The sequence below is a fragment of the Lissotriton helveticus genome, chromosome 5_1 (assembly GCF_964261635.1).
Source record: "Lissotriton helveticus chromosome 5_1, aLisHel1.1, whole genome shotgun sequence".
Classification (NCBI taxonomy): domain Eukaryota; kingdom Metazoa; phylum Chordata; class Amphibia; order Caudata; family Salamandridae; genus Lissotriton; species Lissotriton helveticus.
In genome coordinates, this window is record NC_136065.1 from 582,082,005 (window position 1) to 582,099,771 (window position 17,767).

Consider the following 17,767-nt stretch of genomic DNA (forward strand, 5'->3'; position numbering starts at 1 on the left):
CTAAAACTGCAGCGTTTATTGTTTTATCCACTTCCCTTTCTCCCTGGAGTGCTCCCCTGCGCAGTAGTGTTTGTAGTCCTCTGTGTGGGGTTGCGCCCAGGGGAGGAGGGGGGCTCTCTGCGCGTCTTCGTCCCTTCTGGCAGACCTTTGAGGTTAGTGGCTTTCTTGGTTCTATGCTACTGACATCCTGACACAAACGCTGCACTAGTAGTTGATCATGACATCAGCGAACCATTGAGTGAACCAGGTGCAGTAATGGAGGATAGGAGAGCAAAGACCATTATTTTACCACTCTGCCAACATTATAGCTCCAAAATGACAAGTAAAAAAATCAACTGAGGATGGTTCCAGAGAAAGAATGTTCAGAGATGCTGAATATGAAATCTCTGGAGGAGTGCCTACCTGTGAGTGACAAACTCTTGAGCACCTCGTCTTTTAATATCCCTGAAGCCATCAAAATGTATATGGGGAACAGTTAGAAACTTCATCAAAGCTGTGAGAGATACAAAGATGACCACAATATAAAGCAGAAAGCAGGGGTATTATTACGATCTCATTGAAAGAAAAATGTAAAGCTTTACAAGCAGAGGTTACTGACACAGAAGATAGTCTGTGTACTGTAGACCCCAACACCAATGGCGGAAGTGATTACTTCCAAGGTTCAACAAGAAGCAATCAGCAAGCAGTGCCAGGACCAGTGGCCATCACAATAGGTAAGGCATCATTGCATTGTGTAAGGGGGTAAAATGAGGAGCATGCATACACGAAAAAATAGCAATTCATTTCTCAAACCTTTTAAACATGCAAAAATAGCTATGTTTCAAAATAGAAGTCAATTAATGTAATAGGTTATGAATAATAAGTCTTCAATATCGTAAACATCATCCTCAAGTTTAGACTTTTCAAAATATTTTTCCCCAATCTTAATACATCTACTATTACATATAATAGTATCATATGCACTTTTGTTGAAGAAAATTACTTCTCATGACAACACTTTCTACGTGCAGAACCATCTACACAAAGTGTCTCTCTGACACATGAGGAGAGGTCATGAACATTGCACAGTCCAATATGCTAGGCTTCGAAAGCCCCACTACCATTCCAGTGGATGTAGAGGCACCTGAAGGAGTGACAGAGCTACCAGCTAGTGTTGTTACTTTGTGAACAACCAGGACAACAACTGCCACAGTTAGCGTCACTCGCGACGCTCGGTGCTTCGGCCAGTAATAAACACTGCAGGGGCATGTATTCGAGAACCTACTGGAATAGCAAGTGAAAAAGATGATGATCGGGTATTGGCATAACATATTCGAAACATTGAAGTTGCTGTGCTTGGATATCATAAAAAATAGTGTAAGGCTTTTTGTTAACTAACCTGTGCAAAACTATGCATAATGCTTCGAATCCATGACAAAAAGCAAGAATCGTCTATCTGATGCAATGAAAACACTATTGAGGCACATCAGGAACAGGGAAAGAAGGGAAAGCACAGAGGTGATGACAACACCACTCCAACAGTCCTCTTCAGAATTTGGTAACTCTATAAAGTATTTACCTGCAAGTACCTCTAACATGTGTGACACACTTTAAATCTATAGGCTGAGGTAACTCCTCAAAAAGGTTACCCAGCAAGAGCATTAGGTCAGGTCACAAGTATTTTAGAAGAACTACAAAGCTCTAGTGCAGGAATTAGGTCAGCAGTATCACCTATTGGGAATGAGGAAGTGTTTATAAGTAGTTTGTCAGTGCAAGAGGGTAGCACAGGTGCATGTAGCAGGAGTGTTGAAGTATTCCAAGACACCACCACTTTAATGTAGAGACAGAAATCTGTCCTTTAAAATGCCAAAGAGTATTTCTGTGCTTGCTCTTGCCTGCTTATGTGCTTCATTATAGTGATGCTCCTTTTGTGTTGGTGGATGTGGATACAGTGCGAGGATCTATGGCCAAATGGCAAACACTCTTTTGCATGTCACATACAAACATAGGTATGAATATACCAAGTTACTTAATTAATGATATATCACCATGGATTAGGATGCTTACCATGCAAATATCCACCTCCAATGAAAGATGATAGCAAAGTCCACAATATTCAAAAATGAGAGTTGTGTTTTCCTCACAGGGTAGCGGCAACAGTGTCTGCGATGATATCAATCAATCAATCAATCATGACATTTGTAAAGCACACTACATACCCGTGAGGGTCTCAAGGCGCTTGGGGGAGGGGGGTGCTGCTAGTGATCGAAGATCCAGGTCTTGAGGAGTCTTCTGAAGGCCGGTAGGTCTTGGGTCTGCCGTAGGTTGGTGGGGAGGGTGTTCCAGGTCTAAAATTCTACTTTGAACAGTATTGAACACGATCTGGAAGTTCTGTTAGTGCTGTTTTCTCCTTTTCATATATAGAAACTTTATAGCAGAAGGGAGTATATAATACTCTGTGTGCCATCTACAAATCCTAAGATGTTGGAAAAATGTGCAATTTGGTAAAAATTCAATTTTAATGTGGGCAAATCTTCTGGGGTATTTGAAAAAGTAATGCAAATATTTATCTTAGCATTGAATTTAGGAAAATTCTAATAACCCTATTAGAATTTTCCTAAATTCAATAACCGCTTTTGAGGCGGAGGGCAAGATGGCGGCCGTGTAGGACGGCTGTGTGCGGTGAAGCAGTGGGGATGTGTGTTCTGCCCTGTTTTTTGCGAGAAATGCACCACAAAAGCCACACAATGGTACAGAAACGGGATTGAAAAGAAAGCGACCCTTAATCGATTTATGGCCCTCTGAATGACTCTCATGGAGCAGCGGAAAAAGCGGAGAACGACGAGAACGGCGAGTGACTCATGTTTCTGGCTCGTACCTGCCGTGGACCCATTGGACGGCTGCTGTGGGAGCTAACGCTGGCCGTGAGAGTGTTCGCGGTTGGAGGCAGAGTTCACCCGGAGGAGAGGAGCCCGGAGTCACGAAGATCGCGGAGCCCGTGGAGCAAGCAGGGGGTTCCAGCTGAGTCAGGAGCAGTTCGAGTCGCTCGAGACCCGAGAAATCGAGGGTATAGCGACAAGAAAGGTCAAAGAGAAGCCATGGCACCAAAATTGAATACGAACTCTAAAGCTGCCTCCAAAAGGAAAGCTGCTGCCGAAGCTGTGGCTGAAGCCGAAGAGGAGGATAACCGGCAGAGGAAGCAGACTCCTCCGGTAAGGAAGCACCAACTTGCAGCTAAAGCGAAGCAGATCGGGACCCCTATATCTGATATCTTCGCTAAAATAGGTAAAGAAAAGGGCCCTAAAACTAATGTTCTGTCAGAGGAAAAGGGGCAGGGGAAAGAGGCGGAAGAGGTCTCATCAGACGTGGACGCTGAAGGGGGGGGGGATAACCGCACCACCTCCCTTGCCGGGATTAGCCACCCTCCCTTCCCCGAATTTAGCAGAGACTAATTTAAAGACTGATGGGCAATCGAATGACACGACATCGGTGAAAGAAGTACCTGTGATTCAGGGGGGGGCAGGAGAAAATATAGAATCTGCAAATTTGAGCTCAAGAGAGCTAATTAAATACAATCTGGAACCTGCACTGACACAGGAGGTCATGTCAGAGAATAATGCAATAAATCCTGGCTCTGAAAAACTAAGTGATAAGGAAAAAGCCCCTAGTGAATGCTTTTACTCCGTATCAGAAGGTGGCGAGTGGTCGGAAGATGACAGCTCCGAACAGGAAGGGAGTAATCTGGATACAGAAAGTGAGCCAGAGCTTGATCTTTAGACACTTATATCAGCGGCAAAACCGCCTGTTGGGATTAAAGCTCAGGAGCTCAGCTGGGATCATTCGTCAGCCACCCCACTACTTGGGAGTCCACATGGAGAAGCTGCACAGATGTCCCTCCTAAAGGTGATACACAAGGAGATCCTCGCACATAGGGAGGAAACTCGACAGGACAGTCGTAAGGCACAGGCCGCTGTCAGAAAGATGCAGGGCGCTGTGAGGAAATTGTCCAAAGTATGTGTCAACTTGGGTGATCGAGTATCCAACCTCGAGGAGAGAGTAGTCTCAACTGAGACAGAGTCAGCGGCTGCCACCAGTAAGCTCAAATAACAGACATCCAATGGAAGTTGGAGGACCTGGAGAACCGACAGAGACGTAACAACCTTCGGATTTTGGGGATACAGGAGGGGGCTGAAGGGTCAGATGTGAGAGCATTTGTCATTAAACTTTTCGAGCAAGCATTTGTAGATCTGCCAGGTTGGAACTGGGCAGAAGAAATTCAGAGGGCTCACCGCACCCCGTTCAAGCTTAGCAGGAATTCAAAGGAAGGGGATAAGCCAAGAGCTATATTGATATTTTTAGGCAATTTTGTGCTGAGACAAGCGATATCGGAAAAAGCAAGACCAGACTCAAGAAAGATCGTGGAAGGGATTTTGTTTTTTGTCAGACCCGACTTCTGTCATATAACAGTGGAGAGGCGATGGAGGTTGAGACAGTTGATAAGACCATTTTAAGCCAAAAAGATGCAGGCTTACTTGATCAACCCCGCACAACTGAAAATAATCAATGCTGGTAGAACCTTGTATTTCACTTCTGAAATCAAAGCCAAAGAATATTTAGATTCTCAAGGGATCTGATTCTGTTTAAATAACTCTTTCTTCAACCAGATGTTTAATGGCATATTGACAATCATGATAAGTTTGCTAACGGGCCAATTCTAATTTCTTCACTTTAATTATGGCTGTGTGATGTGTGGTGTATTTGTGACATTTAGATATTTATTGACGGGTTATTCATACGCAGGGTCTGGATCTTACATACGGTTTTGTTTAGTTCCATTTCCACTGCTTTAACTGCCTCTCATCACGTGCACAGACCAGGTCTGAGCGCCTTACTGTGGGTGGGGTGGTGGGGTTGCGTGGGGAAGGAGGGTTCGGGGGGGTGGGTCGGAGAAGGACGGGAAGGGAGGGGGAGGGGGGAGGGAGGAAAAAGTAAAAAATGAGATGTTTTGGTATAAAGAGGTTTCTGGTTTAAATCGGTAGATGTCATTGACAACAATTGATAAATCATGGTTGTTTGCTTAATTCTATCAGGAAACTTCAATACAAGATTATGTCACACATTAAAATCTGTTCCATCAACATCATTGGTGAGCTAAATGATTGGAGAAAGCGCCAAAGACTGGGTCATTTTGCCAGATATAATAATCTGGATATTCTGTGTCTACAAGAGACCCAACTCCCATGGGCTAGGAGAAACCTATTAAACATAAGGGGTTATGAGCTACTGGCCTGCTCTTCGCAAACCTCGACGGTTAGGGGGGTGGCTATTCTCGCCAAACAAAATCTAGGTGGGGTTAAGAGAGTGAAGGTTGATAGCTCAGGGAGATGGGTAATAGTTGAGTTGACCCTTGGATATACGTTGTGCACAATGTATGGGTCAAATTATGATGATCCAGAAGTGTTTGATATCTTAGAGGGGGAGCTGGCAGACTGTCCGACACCGATTATAATGTGTGGTGACCTGAATATTTCGGTTGACTGGAATAAGTCAGGCAGCTACTCAGGGTCCAAACCAAAAGTGTTTCGGGCCTTGATCTCACTCATGAGATCGCATGGGCTGAAGGATGTCTGGAATGCAAAAGAACCTACCGACCCGGGCTTCACATATTTCTCTTTTCCACATCAGAAATATTCCAAGCTGGACTATTTCCTGCTCTCTTCAGATAAGCTTTGCAAAGCCAATATCACAAAGCTACCCAAATCTATTTCTGACCATAACCCACTGATCTTAACATGCGATGTGGTTAAAATTGAGAGGAGACAAACAAACTGGTCATTTGAGAGAAAGCTTCTCTGGGATGACAGGTTTGTGAGACATCTCAGACAATGAGCTAGGGAGTTTTATGAGATAAATCGTTATAGCGCCTCCCGTAATATAGTTTGGGAAACTTTTAAGGCTTCTTTGAGGGGTGAGACAATAATCTGCGCAGCGAGACTGAGGAAGGAGGATAAGAGGAAGGTTGAGACCCTGATTGGGGAGCTAGGAATAGCAGAGGAACAACATATCAAGGAGTTATGGCAGGAGGCCGATGGTCAGGCAAGTCTAAACAGAATGGCCACCATAAAAGCAGACCTCCAGGGAGTAGTGATAGAGAAGGAGACTAGAGAGTATCAATTCACTAGAGCAAAGCGTTATGAGACGGGGGAACAGGCAGGAAGGGCACTAGCACTGCGGATTAGGCAGGAGAGATCTAAAAACTTGATTCCCTGTATACAAGAAGATGGTATCGAATATACAGAGCCAAAGGAGATACTGAGAGTGTTCCAGACCTTCTATCAAAAATTATATGATGAAGAGGGTGGGATGACCGCACAAAGCCCAGAACTTGAAGATGTTGGTCCAGCATTAGATGAATGTAGTAGGGAGGCGTTGGAACGTGATTTGACTCTGACAGAGATAAAGATGGCGTTGCGGGAACTAGCAGCTGGTAAGGCAGCTGGTCCTGATGGGATTCCCCGCGAAGTATATAAATGCTTAGAGCAGGAAATTGCTCCTTTCATTGTGGACTTATTCAATGGCATAGTATGCACCGGCTTAATTCCTGAATCCTGGAAGGAGACAAATATTGTCATATTCTATAAAAAAGGAAAACCTAAAACTAATCCAGGTTCATACCGTCCGATCTCCCTTATTAACGCGGATACGAAATTATACTCAAAGGTCTGGGCGAAGAGACTGGGGGGGATCATAGGCCGTCTTGTCTCCCCGTGGCAGCATGTGTTTGTGCCAGGTCGAGGCACTACGGACCACACGAGACGTGCTATTGCACTATTTGACACCCATGCTGCCTCGGGTAGAGATATGGCCATGATGCTCCTCGATGCGGAGAAAGCATTTGACCGCGTGGTCTGGGAGTGTCTGTGGGACATTCTGGCAGGAAGAGGCTTCCGGAATAAGAGTATGAGGGCTATCAAGGCGATGTATAGCGACCTGGTTGCGAGGGTTATGGTTATGGGACAAAGATCGGATGAAATAATAATTAGAAGGGGTACTCGGCAAGGATGCCCCTGCTCCCCGATTTTGTTCTCGCTATACATTGATCCTCTAATACAGAAAATTCTGGCCTCTGAACAGATCGTCCCAGTAATACTCAACGGCCATACCACCAAACTACTGGCTTATGCCGATGACCTGGCAATTATAACAACGGACCCCCAACAGGCTATGGTTAAGTTATGTCAATTGGCTAAGGATTTTGGTGGACGGTCAGGCTATCGCCTGAACGAGGAGAAAACACAGATCATCTGCACGAGCAATATAACTAAGCTGGATCAAAGATTCGTGGACTCAGCTGTGTATTTGGGTGTAAGGGTGAATGCAAATGTAAATAAGATTATTGCAGATAACTATTTACCTCTGATAGATTCAATCGAAAAGGAGCTTAAAAGGATAGATGTACTACATCTATCACTGATTGGTAGGGTAAATGTTCTGAAAATGACCATGTTCCCCAAGATTCTCTACCTGTTCCGTGCTATTCCTTTGTTATTGGAAGAGGGGACGATCAGGAAAATAGAAGCAGTATTCATTCATTTTATCTGGCAGTACCACTGGACATGCCTTTTAGTACAAATGAATATTATGTTTCAATATGATCTTGAAGAAGCAGAACCCCAGCCAGGCAATCATATTCTTCCCTCCATTTTTGAGCTCTTAGTAGGAAAGAAGGCTGTGGGGTTACTAATGCGTGAAGTTGACCTCAGATTTTATAAGAGCGCTAGATATAAGATTTTGATGGGGGCATGGGGGACCTGGAACTCTGTAAGGAAATTTTTGAGCATCCCAAAAATCAATATCAACATTGACCTCTGGAACTCTAACACCTTTGCCCATTTAGGTCAAAACAGAAGTAGTTGACTTTAGAGGGAGTTAGGTGTGAGGTGCTTGGGAGATGTTATGGTAGGTAATGAGATCCTTGGTTTTACCATATTGCAGCAAAAATGTGGTATCCCAGCAAGTCAGTGGGTATTATATGGGCAAATCGCTCAAACACTTCGCTCAATTAGGCCTAGGATCTCTCTCCCGTCAAACAATCTAATAGTTGACTATCTGAGAAAGGGGGGTAGTAAAATACGAATAGGATATAATTGCCTTCAACAAGAGCTGGAGGATGATATGGAAAAAACGGAAACTAATCTGGCTCAGAAAATTGGTGATCCAGATGTGGATCTAGACTTATCCCTAGTTTTGAATAAAAAGATTTTTCGGTCCACAAATCTGAGGGCTCAGTACTATAAGATTCTTTTTAACTTGTATTTTACTCCCTCTAAACTGTTTGCTTGGGGTGCAAGAGACAACGATAGGTGCCCTAGGTGTAATACGAGCCCAGCAGATTTACTCCATATGTTTTATAACTGCCCGAATCTGATCCCGATAATCAGGGAGATACAGATTTTTTTGGAGGGGCTGCTAGAACAAAACATCGTTCTATCCCCTACTGTGGTTTTAGTAGGTACAGACGGCAAGCTGAGGGCAGAAGGTAGGGCTGAGGCCCTTGTTTTTATATCTGTAGCTGTATTGCGTATATTAATTTCCGCTGGATGGAAAGACACCACAGTACCCACATTCCAGCAGTGGCTAACTAGGCTCTTAGGAATGCACAGTATAGAGGAATGCCTGTATGATCTTAAAGGAAAGAAAACACGTGAAATGGGTAGAAACATATGGGCCCCTGTCAGGAAATGGAGGGAATCTAGACGCTAAAAAATATAAGTAGAAATGTCTAGGACGATGGGATGCCCTCATGCCTGTTTTCTTTTATCTATTTATCGATTGATCAATTTGCCATTTTGTACTCCATATTTATTGTTGTTAAAGTATTTATTCTGATTGTGTAATGATATGGTATATATGCTGATCTCTGTTTCATACCTCAATTTATCGAAACATCTCAATAAAGACATTTAAAAAAAAAAGGAAAATTCTAATAACCCTTGAAAGAGCACCCTGCTGTACCTCCAGCTACTTCTATTGTGCATAGATCAGTGTCACCAAAATTGTGGGTCAGATCACAAATTGATTTCTGGTGGGTCTCGAAGTCCACGCAATAATTAAAGATGCCTTTAAATTATGCATTCATCTTGTTACATTTGCTGTACTTCAAAGACAGAGGTCAAAAGTCAGGCTATGTCTTTAGACAAATTGCTGCTTATTTTTTTAACATGTGGATTTGTGTTTACAAACTCGTCTCACTTTGCTGCCTGTGTAAGAAAAGTAGAGTGGAAATGTATGATCATCTTGCTGGTGTACAAGGAGTGTGAAAGGAAAAACGGTAGGATGTCATTTTTTGTAACACACAATAAAAATGTAAATACCTGTAAATTAACTGTACTCATTCAGCAGTTAGGAAAGCAAACATGAAGCACATTTGCATTGTAATTCTGGAGAGTGATGGAAACAAATATTTTAATAGGTTCAAGACAAATGAACACATTTTTCTTGGTGATGCACAAATGATAAATATTTGCTTATACCCGACTTCCATGAATTATAATTTGTGTGTAATATATTTTATCATATTTCAATGACAAATGTGATGTTTATAAATGACAGAGTGCTACAAAGCAACACTTCAGTTACATTAAAAATTGTCCGCTTCATGTCCATTGAAGATAGGTGGGTCGCAAAGGTTTGTCGTTCTAAAAATTGGGTAATCCTTCTAAAAAGTGTAGAAAGCACGGGTCTAGATAATTCCCTGATGCTAGGAGAGGTCGGGAGCACAAAACTTAAAACTGTATAGGGATCACCTGGCTGCATTCAGTCTGACTCACTAGCATAGGCTGTAATTCACTAACTAATTGATTAACTAAATCAACTAGGTCTGCCTTGTTTAGTCTATATCTAGCATACACCTCCTCATCTGTCTGATCAAATGAGGTGACTCTCTAAAAATCTTCTCCTGTCCTCGCCTTCTCCAGTGTAGAACTAACTGTGAATGTCTCCTCAGCTCCATTGTATAGAGTTTGGGAATTGTGAATGTTTGTCCTGGATTTTTGTGTGCAAATTCCGTCGACCTGGTTACCACCTGCTTCCACTTGATGGGATTTAGCACCTGCAATTTGGCTATATTATGACTAATCCCATTTTTCGACTCTTTTGCCCTTGTGCACAGTTTTGCACAGGCTCGTTCACAAATACCCTTACACACTGTTTTTATGGCAAACTTATCAAACAAAGGACTCCGCAGACTGTGCACTAAATATAGACTAGAGTGAAGGTTATCTGGCCCTAAAAGTGATACCCAGGATTTTGAAAGAAATGCTCATTTTCTGAGCAGATCCACGTGCCTCCTGTTAACACAAAGCGAGAAGATGGAACATTCAAGTAAAAAACCAATGCCGCCAACAATACAAAAAAATAAAAGGCAAGATAGTGGGGCTGCGCGCCAGTCCGATATTTAAAGGTCGTCAGTCAACACATTTTAAAATTAAGCCTAACCATAACAGGCACACTCGGAGTAGGCCAGAAAGGAGGATGCCAGTTACGTTTTTCACAACCTTTGCAACAAACCAAATTGTATGCAGCATACTAAAGGGCCCGCCCAATCCAGCAGTTCTTAACCATTTGACCTTTGTGGAACCCCCACTGAATGACTGCTAAAGTCAGGGACTCCGGCCTAAGCAATTTCTGTGAATTAAAAATCAAAACTACACAAAACTACAGAGACAACTATTACAACAAATACACCAATTATGAAATGTTTGGTTTAATTCAGAAACAGAAAATATACAAAAATGTTTTTTTTATTTCTAAAAGACTTACAGATAAATTACCTAAAAGACAAAGCAATGCACTAGATTCTTGCATATCACTTTGTTTTTTTTGTTGCTCCACATGCATGCGATCTTTTTGTTGGCACATACATTAACAGAGTGTTTAAATTTTCAGTTTAGCTTGTTTTGCATATATACTTTAATGCCAATATTTCATTTTGTAAACCGTCGCAGACACCCTTTGTATGTGTTGCAGGCCCCATGGGCCCCCAGCCTACCATTAAGAACCTCTGGCTTAGAAAATAAAATTATATTTAAAATTGGAGGATACAAATTAAGTGGGTGTCTTCGAATTGATTATTGAGAGCATTGCAAGTGCATGCAACAAAATATAGTATGACTGTTGGGTGGCCTCAGTTGAATATAGAAAAGCTTTAGGTTTCCCACTAAATTGATATTGTAGAATTTTTTTTATTTTGCTTTGTGATTTCAATACAATATCTCAACCATTGTTTGATCAATGTTTCTGTATTGTTTGTCATTTCAATCATCAGCATTGTTTAGCCAGGCTCCCCGGATTCCAAATAATAACTCATTGGGGGTCCCCGGATTCCAATAATGGTATACGGATTGCGGTAATGATTAAGTGGGGGGCCAGAAAATGTTAAGAATCCTAGACTTTTGGATGAAAGGGGTGTCTTGCTGATTGTTTGCCAGCGTATATGCCAGAACGTAGGAGTGAATGGAAATTTCTAGTAGTTGGGGGATTTTAAAACTTGTCCACTGCCCTGGAAAGCCTGGTATAGGTGGTAGAGAACTCATGCTCCCTTGTGAGAGGGACCTTGTTATGTCCGAGCCTCCACTAAGAGGATGGTTCAGAAATGAGGTGACCAAGAGGCTGGATGGCCAGGTACCAAACCTTGTTGAGCTACCAACGTGTGGTGCATGCAGTCCACCCTTGGAAGGACACCCATGTGCAGAGGAAAGTGTGCACAGCTGGCCCACCATAAAGGCTGCTTAATTCCACGTGCAAGTTTCCAAGCACCAGTTAAGTACCTAAGTATGCTGCAGGGGAACGCAATGTTTTCCCCAACAGAATTTGGCGTACAGCCAGTGCCTTGTGCTTCACACACCTGTTGGGAACTTCAGACTTAGCCCGACATTTTAGGTCGTCCCTTCCTGGACATGCAGGAATGACCCTCTCAACTGGTCGCAGCCCAGAATAATTGTCTAAATACTTAATGTTCTACTGTCTCAAAATCTCTCGGTTAATACTGCCATGGAGGGAGGAGATGTCTCTGTCTATAACGAAGGAAAAAAGACCATAATATGTGAACCACTAGGGTAAGAAGGTGCGATATAGTGTTAATGTTTGTGCTAAATGCTCCCAGTCAGCTTTGCACATGTGATTCCTAAAGTGTAAGGAGGCTTTACTGGGCTGACAGTCATGATGGAGACACTGCGAATGTTTTTGCTGTTCTTTTTAATATAGAAAGACTATCCCCCAGATGCATCAACAAACTAATTTGCGATTCCTTAATAGCGAAAAATACCGATTCGCTATTAAGGAATTGCAAAATGGAATGCATCAAGAAATCACATAAAAAAATTGCGATTTCTTAGAATTCCTTAATTGCGACTCGCAAATTGCGACTCGCAATTAAGGAATACCTCCCCATTCATTCCTATGGCCCATTGGAATGAATCTGAAGACAATCTCAATTTGCGAATCGCAATTAGCGATTCGCAAATTGAGATTGCGCTTTCAAGGGTGCAGGGTTGTCCAAAGGACACCCTGTTGCACCCCTGAAATTGATATGTGCACATATGTTGCGCACACACATGCCCTTAGGGCATGTGTGTGCGCAACATAGAACTTTGAAAAATGCACAAAAGTGCATTTTTCAAAGTTTTTGCAAATTACCACGAAGTTGTAAATGTAAATAAATCAGCGCCTTGAGACCCTCCGGGTGAGTAGTGCGCTATACAAATGCTCTGATTGATTGATTGATTGATAAATGTAGTATACTTGTAAAGCGCACAGCTGCCCCAGCAACGGGGCGTCCCGGCGCTGTATAACTCTGGGGAACCCGTCCTGGCTTTCCCTGTGGGATGGTCCCTTGCTGGGAGTCCCCAAGGTGGAGCCAGGCATCCCCGGAATTGGTGGGGCCGTTGTGGAGATTAGGCAAGCTAATGCCCAGAGTTGCCGAGTGGAACCCCTGATTAGAGTAAGCACCGAAGCGAGAATTATCGAGTCCGCTGACCAAGGTCCACGACCCTGCCGCGTCGGGAATTGAACCCTGGTCCCAGGCTGACTTCTGCTCTCAGGCCTGCCGCCTCTAACCAGTGAGCCACACTACTCCACCAAAAGATGATGATGTACTTCATGGTAATTTACGTGCCCTATTAGCGAATTCGCTATTTTAGAAACTTTCATGCATTGCATTTAAGGAATCTCAAATTGACATTCCTTAAATGCAAATAATCGCAATTTAGCGATTTCTAAAATTGCGATTTTTGCATTTGGGATGATGCATCCCAAATGCAAAAATACCGCTCGCAAAGGGCCAGATTCTCAGAATCTGGCCCTTTGCGAGCGGATTTTGGTTTGATGAATCTGGCCCTATGTTACGCTACCAGTAAGAGTGTCACTCCTGTACAGGTTATCGCCAACAGTACCCACAAAACAAGACTGCCACCAACACCAAAACCATATTCAAAGATGGGTGCCAGATTCTACAAGTTTATGATCTTTGAACTACATAAATACCTTGAAATATGCAAAGCAAAGCAGGATTGCTTTTGAATACAGTCTTTATTTTAAACTAAAATTATATTTTTTTGTATGTTTTTCAATTTCAAGCGGATAAGAACTGTGAGTGGATTGAGTAATCCCTGCAGAGATAAATGTGTTTCTGACCAATAACTCATAGGTTCATATTCTTTTGATATTGAATGAGTCAATTCATCCAAGTTTGTGAAATGAGAAATAATACAAACTCCATTTAAGCCAATAGAGATAATCCAGTTTGTGCTTCATAATATATGGGTGGTTGATATTGTCATTCATCTTATGTTATTTTTATGATTTCATTATCATCTTTTGCTAAAATTTAAATATGGTTTATAATTCGGATTTCTCTTGGCTCCTGCCATCTCCGCACTGACTGTACCTTCAGTGTTTACGTAATCTGAGGGCGTTGCAGTGCATTGTATAACTTGTGATGTGTCTGCTGAACTGCCTCTCGATGATGCCATATTACGGACTTGGCTGCCAGGAGCCACGCCTTGCCTGGCAAGTCTTGGCAGGAGGAACCCGTGCTTTCAGTCAGGGATGGCCTGCAGCCCATCCACTCTCTCAGCTGCCAGCTCTACTGCCTTCAGGTTGCCCAGCTAGCACATGGCGTTGAGGAGCCACATTACTGTGCAGTGCAGTGCTTAATTAGTAGAAGAATGAGTGCTGGTGCCCGATTCTCTGCTCAAAAGCCCCTGGCCGGCGCTATTAAATGTCAGTGCACTGAATACCAAGGCTGGGTAGTATTCAATCCACTCAATGCCTCTTTAATCCTCTACCAAACACCACTCTCCCCTTTATCTCGCTTTTGCAGGTTCCTGTATTCTCGCTTTGCAATGTTATTTCTATTCCTTCTCTTACTCCTTTGTTTGTATTTCTCTGTCTTGCTCTCAGGAAAGGTCTGATCAGGAAAACAAGTGCTGGTCCTCAAATATAAGTGCTGGTGGTCTCCACCAGCAACCACCGGCTGAAATTAAGCACGGACCATGCTTAATTTGGGCCGGTGGGTGCAAGTGGGGTCCACTATGACTCATTTATGATGACCAGGACTTATTTTTCATTCATGAGACTTTGACCCAGAACAAAAGAGAAAAAGACTTAAAAGTTGGGAAAAAATGAGGTAAAGAATGACGAAAAAAACAGCGAGAAAGTAAGGATGAAAAAGAACATGTCGCAGTGAGACATATGGGCATAGAGAGTACGGTGGTGGATGAAAGATCAATGAGATGGAATGAAGATTAGACAGCCTTGGTATTCAGCAACCCTTACAACCCTTACATTCAGCAGTGCCAGCCGCGGCCTTCTGAAAAAACTTTGGCACAAGCACTTTTTATTTTACAAATTAAACACTTAGTGGGCTTCTCTTATGCTGAAATAACCCATGATTATTCCTTTGCTGTAAATGTGTTAAGTTCGCTGCTCTTAAATTAATGAACATTCACAGGACCAATACTTTGAGTGGATTAGGCTCGACAGCACAACGTTTTGCAAAATCTCATGTTATGACAATTTTTTTTTAACTCAGTAAAGAGGAAGGGGACTTGACTCCTCAACTCTGCTTTTCTGCCTTTAAATTACATTATTGTTTTTGTGTAACAGTTGTGTTAGCCTGACTAAGTTTTAGTTTCATAGTTCGCAACGGACAGACACATTGTTAACACACCCCTCATGCCAAATCTAACAGGAATGGAACTAGCTTGGAGCAACCCTCTGACAAATGTGGCAGGGGGGATTTTTACAGTGCATTCTTCAGATTACTAGTTTAGGATGGTTGTGAGAGATCGGGTAGTGACAATGTACATTTGCATTTCTATATTTAATATTTAGGTGTGTGTATGGTAAAGTATCTTTTCTGTTTAAAAGCAAAATGACTCACCGGACATTGATTTATTAAGTGTAATTGGATGCTTTGTAGAGTTAAGGGTTTTAACACCATACTACCTCCTTGAGAAAGCCTTGGGTCAGCGGTACCTCACTACTTTGAGTTACAAGTGCTCAATGGGTGTTCTAGGTGCTAAGTTAGGGTTCAGTATTAATATGACTGCTAGGCTTCTGCTCAATCCCCTTGTTGCCCTTCTTTATTGGCATTTGATTGTGCAATAGTTATGTTAGCTCATCCGTGAAAAAGTTCACTCTTTCAAATCTGAAAGAAATGTTGGTAAAGTGCAATGTAGTCCTAGGACAAACACTGTAGGTGTGCCCCATTGGCAGGTGCAGTAGGAAGGTGTTTTTCATTGTGAAGTCACTCACAGATACAACAGAAAGCTATTTTACTTTGTAAATTCTCTGACAAATACAGTGTGAAGAGGTTTTACATAGTCCATTTCCAGACAGATTCCACCTGAAGGGTTTTTACAGTGTGAGTTCACTGAAAAATACAATAAAAAAGGGATCTTACATAGTGAACTCTGTGACAAACACCATTGGAAATATTTTGCACTGTGTAACACTGAAAGTCCCTACACAGCTCTCTAGTGCGTAGCTGGAGAGGTCTAGTTTTCATTATGTACAGTTGTAGTTTTAGGTTTAGGATTTAATTGTGTGTCAATGAAAATATGTGTTCTTTTTAAACATTATGTTACTGGATGGACATTGATGTCTTAAATTATGTTGTGTGTTTTGCTGACTTCTGAGTTTGTAATTCACTTGATGTCCCTAAGTAAGTCTTGGCCTGCTATGCCTTGTTTCCCTAAGAGTAAGTAGCTGCTTCTAGAGACTGCTGCTGGAAACATAGCAACATTCAGGCCTTCCACCTACATAGCAGCACAAACGCCTGTACTCTGGCATGATGCACGGTTGATTCCCTACTCTTAGCATGGTGTTGCAATGATACGAATCCGGAATGAAGTATGTAAAGTTGTTTAATCGAGCAGCACATCAATGTTGTGATGTATTCCTATAGGTTCTGTATCGATCCCCCTATTCCTGACCCTATTCTGGTTAACAAACTAACAAGTTAACTAGCAGCCATCCCATGAGGCAGAAAACCCCCATGATGCAGGAACCGTTATCTGATAAAGCCACACTACGGCACAGGAACGTGTTATCTGATTAGGTCATAACGCTTGCCATCTAATTAGACAAGCGATATTCCTCCAGCCCCTGATAAGGCATACGGAGTTCTCAAAACAAATCAAACCTATGACAACCTGGGAAAAACCCTGCGGCCATTGTTTTGATTTCACCAAGAACTTCAGCAAAAGAATGTGCTAACGACCTGGTCGTATGACATCCTTATTGACGTATCTATGTCCATCCTTACGTCAATCTCGGCACCTTAAAGGTATAAATATTACCGATATTGCCCTATGCAAACACACGCGGTGGTGACGAGATCGGAGCAGCCAGACTTGCCGAAGCCCAGAGCAGAGCAGACCCCGCTGGCGCAGCCCCGCCTTCCTGACGCGCTGAGAACGAGAAGCTGTCTTTTCTCCTGCCGAGAAATCCAGCTCCGGCGCTTCCGGGTAGCCCTCGCAGGCAGCCTGGAATATCGAAGCCAGAGACGAGAGATACCATCCCTCATCCATCCTAGATTCCAGGTACAGAACTGAATAACCCCTCACAGAGAATTCTTTAGTCAGTCACTTGGCAAAACAAACTTAACTTAAACTGTAACTTTCTATTCCCGCCCACGCATTAGACTTAGGTCAGGTACACGGGGTAGGCGTAGTTAGAAACACCAGTTGAGTACGATTAGTCAAATGTATATGTGTATGTAATATATCTTGTTCATTTTAAACCTTCATATGGCTTAGAAACCATATCAATGTTTTTACAGTATTATTTTATACTTCTGCTTTTAATGTATGCACTTTACTTAACCATAAGTATTGCAATAATATCGATCCATTTCTCTTGTATGAGAAAAGAGACTGATCAATAAATAACATCTTTTATTGAACACGCCCGTCTCTTCCTTTTCTCTACAATCTGATGAGACTAAGAATGCACGTACTGACTGAGTAAAATAAATTGCCTTTTGTTCACACGACTCTCGAGATACACTCTTGATTAGGGGAGAGCAAAGTTGTCATGTTCTAAGGTTGTCAGAAACTAAATCCCTTCTTGTCTATCCAGGGAGGTTCAACTCCTCCTTGCCTATTCGAGAAAGTTTCTAGTGAACTCTGAGCTAGCTGGCAAACCCAAAACTTTAAGTCTAATATCGACAGTAGTAGACCTAGTTAACGTCTGGTCTAGGCCTATACTATTGAAGGTATTATTC

The 17,767-nt window shown here is 42.5% G+C and overlaps 1 long non-coding RNA gene across 1 annotated transcript in view; it reads left to right on the forward strand.

Annotated features, from left to right (window-relative positions):
- LOC144753277 (uncharacterized) overlaps window positions 1-17,767 on the forward strand; it is a 110,139-nt gene that overhangs the window by 73,084 nt on the left and 19,288 nt on the right. The window lies entirely within an intron of this gene.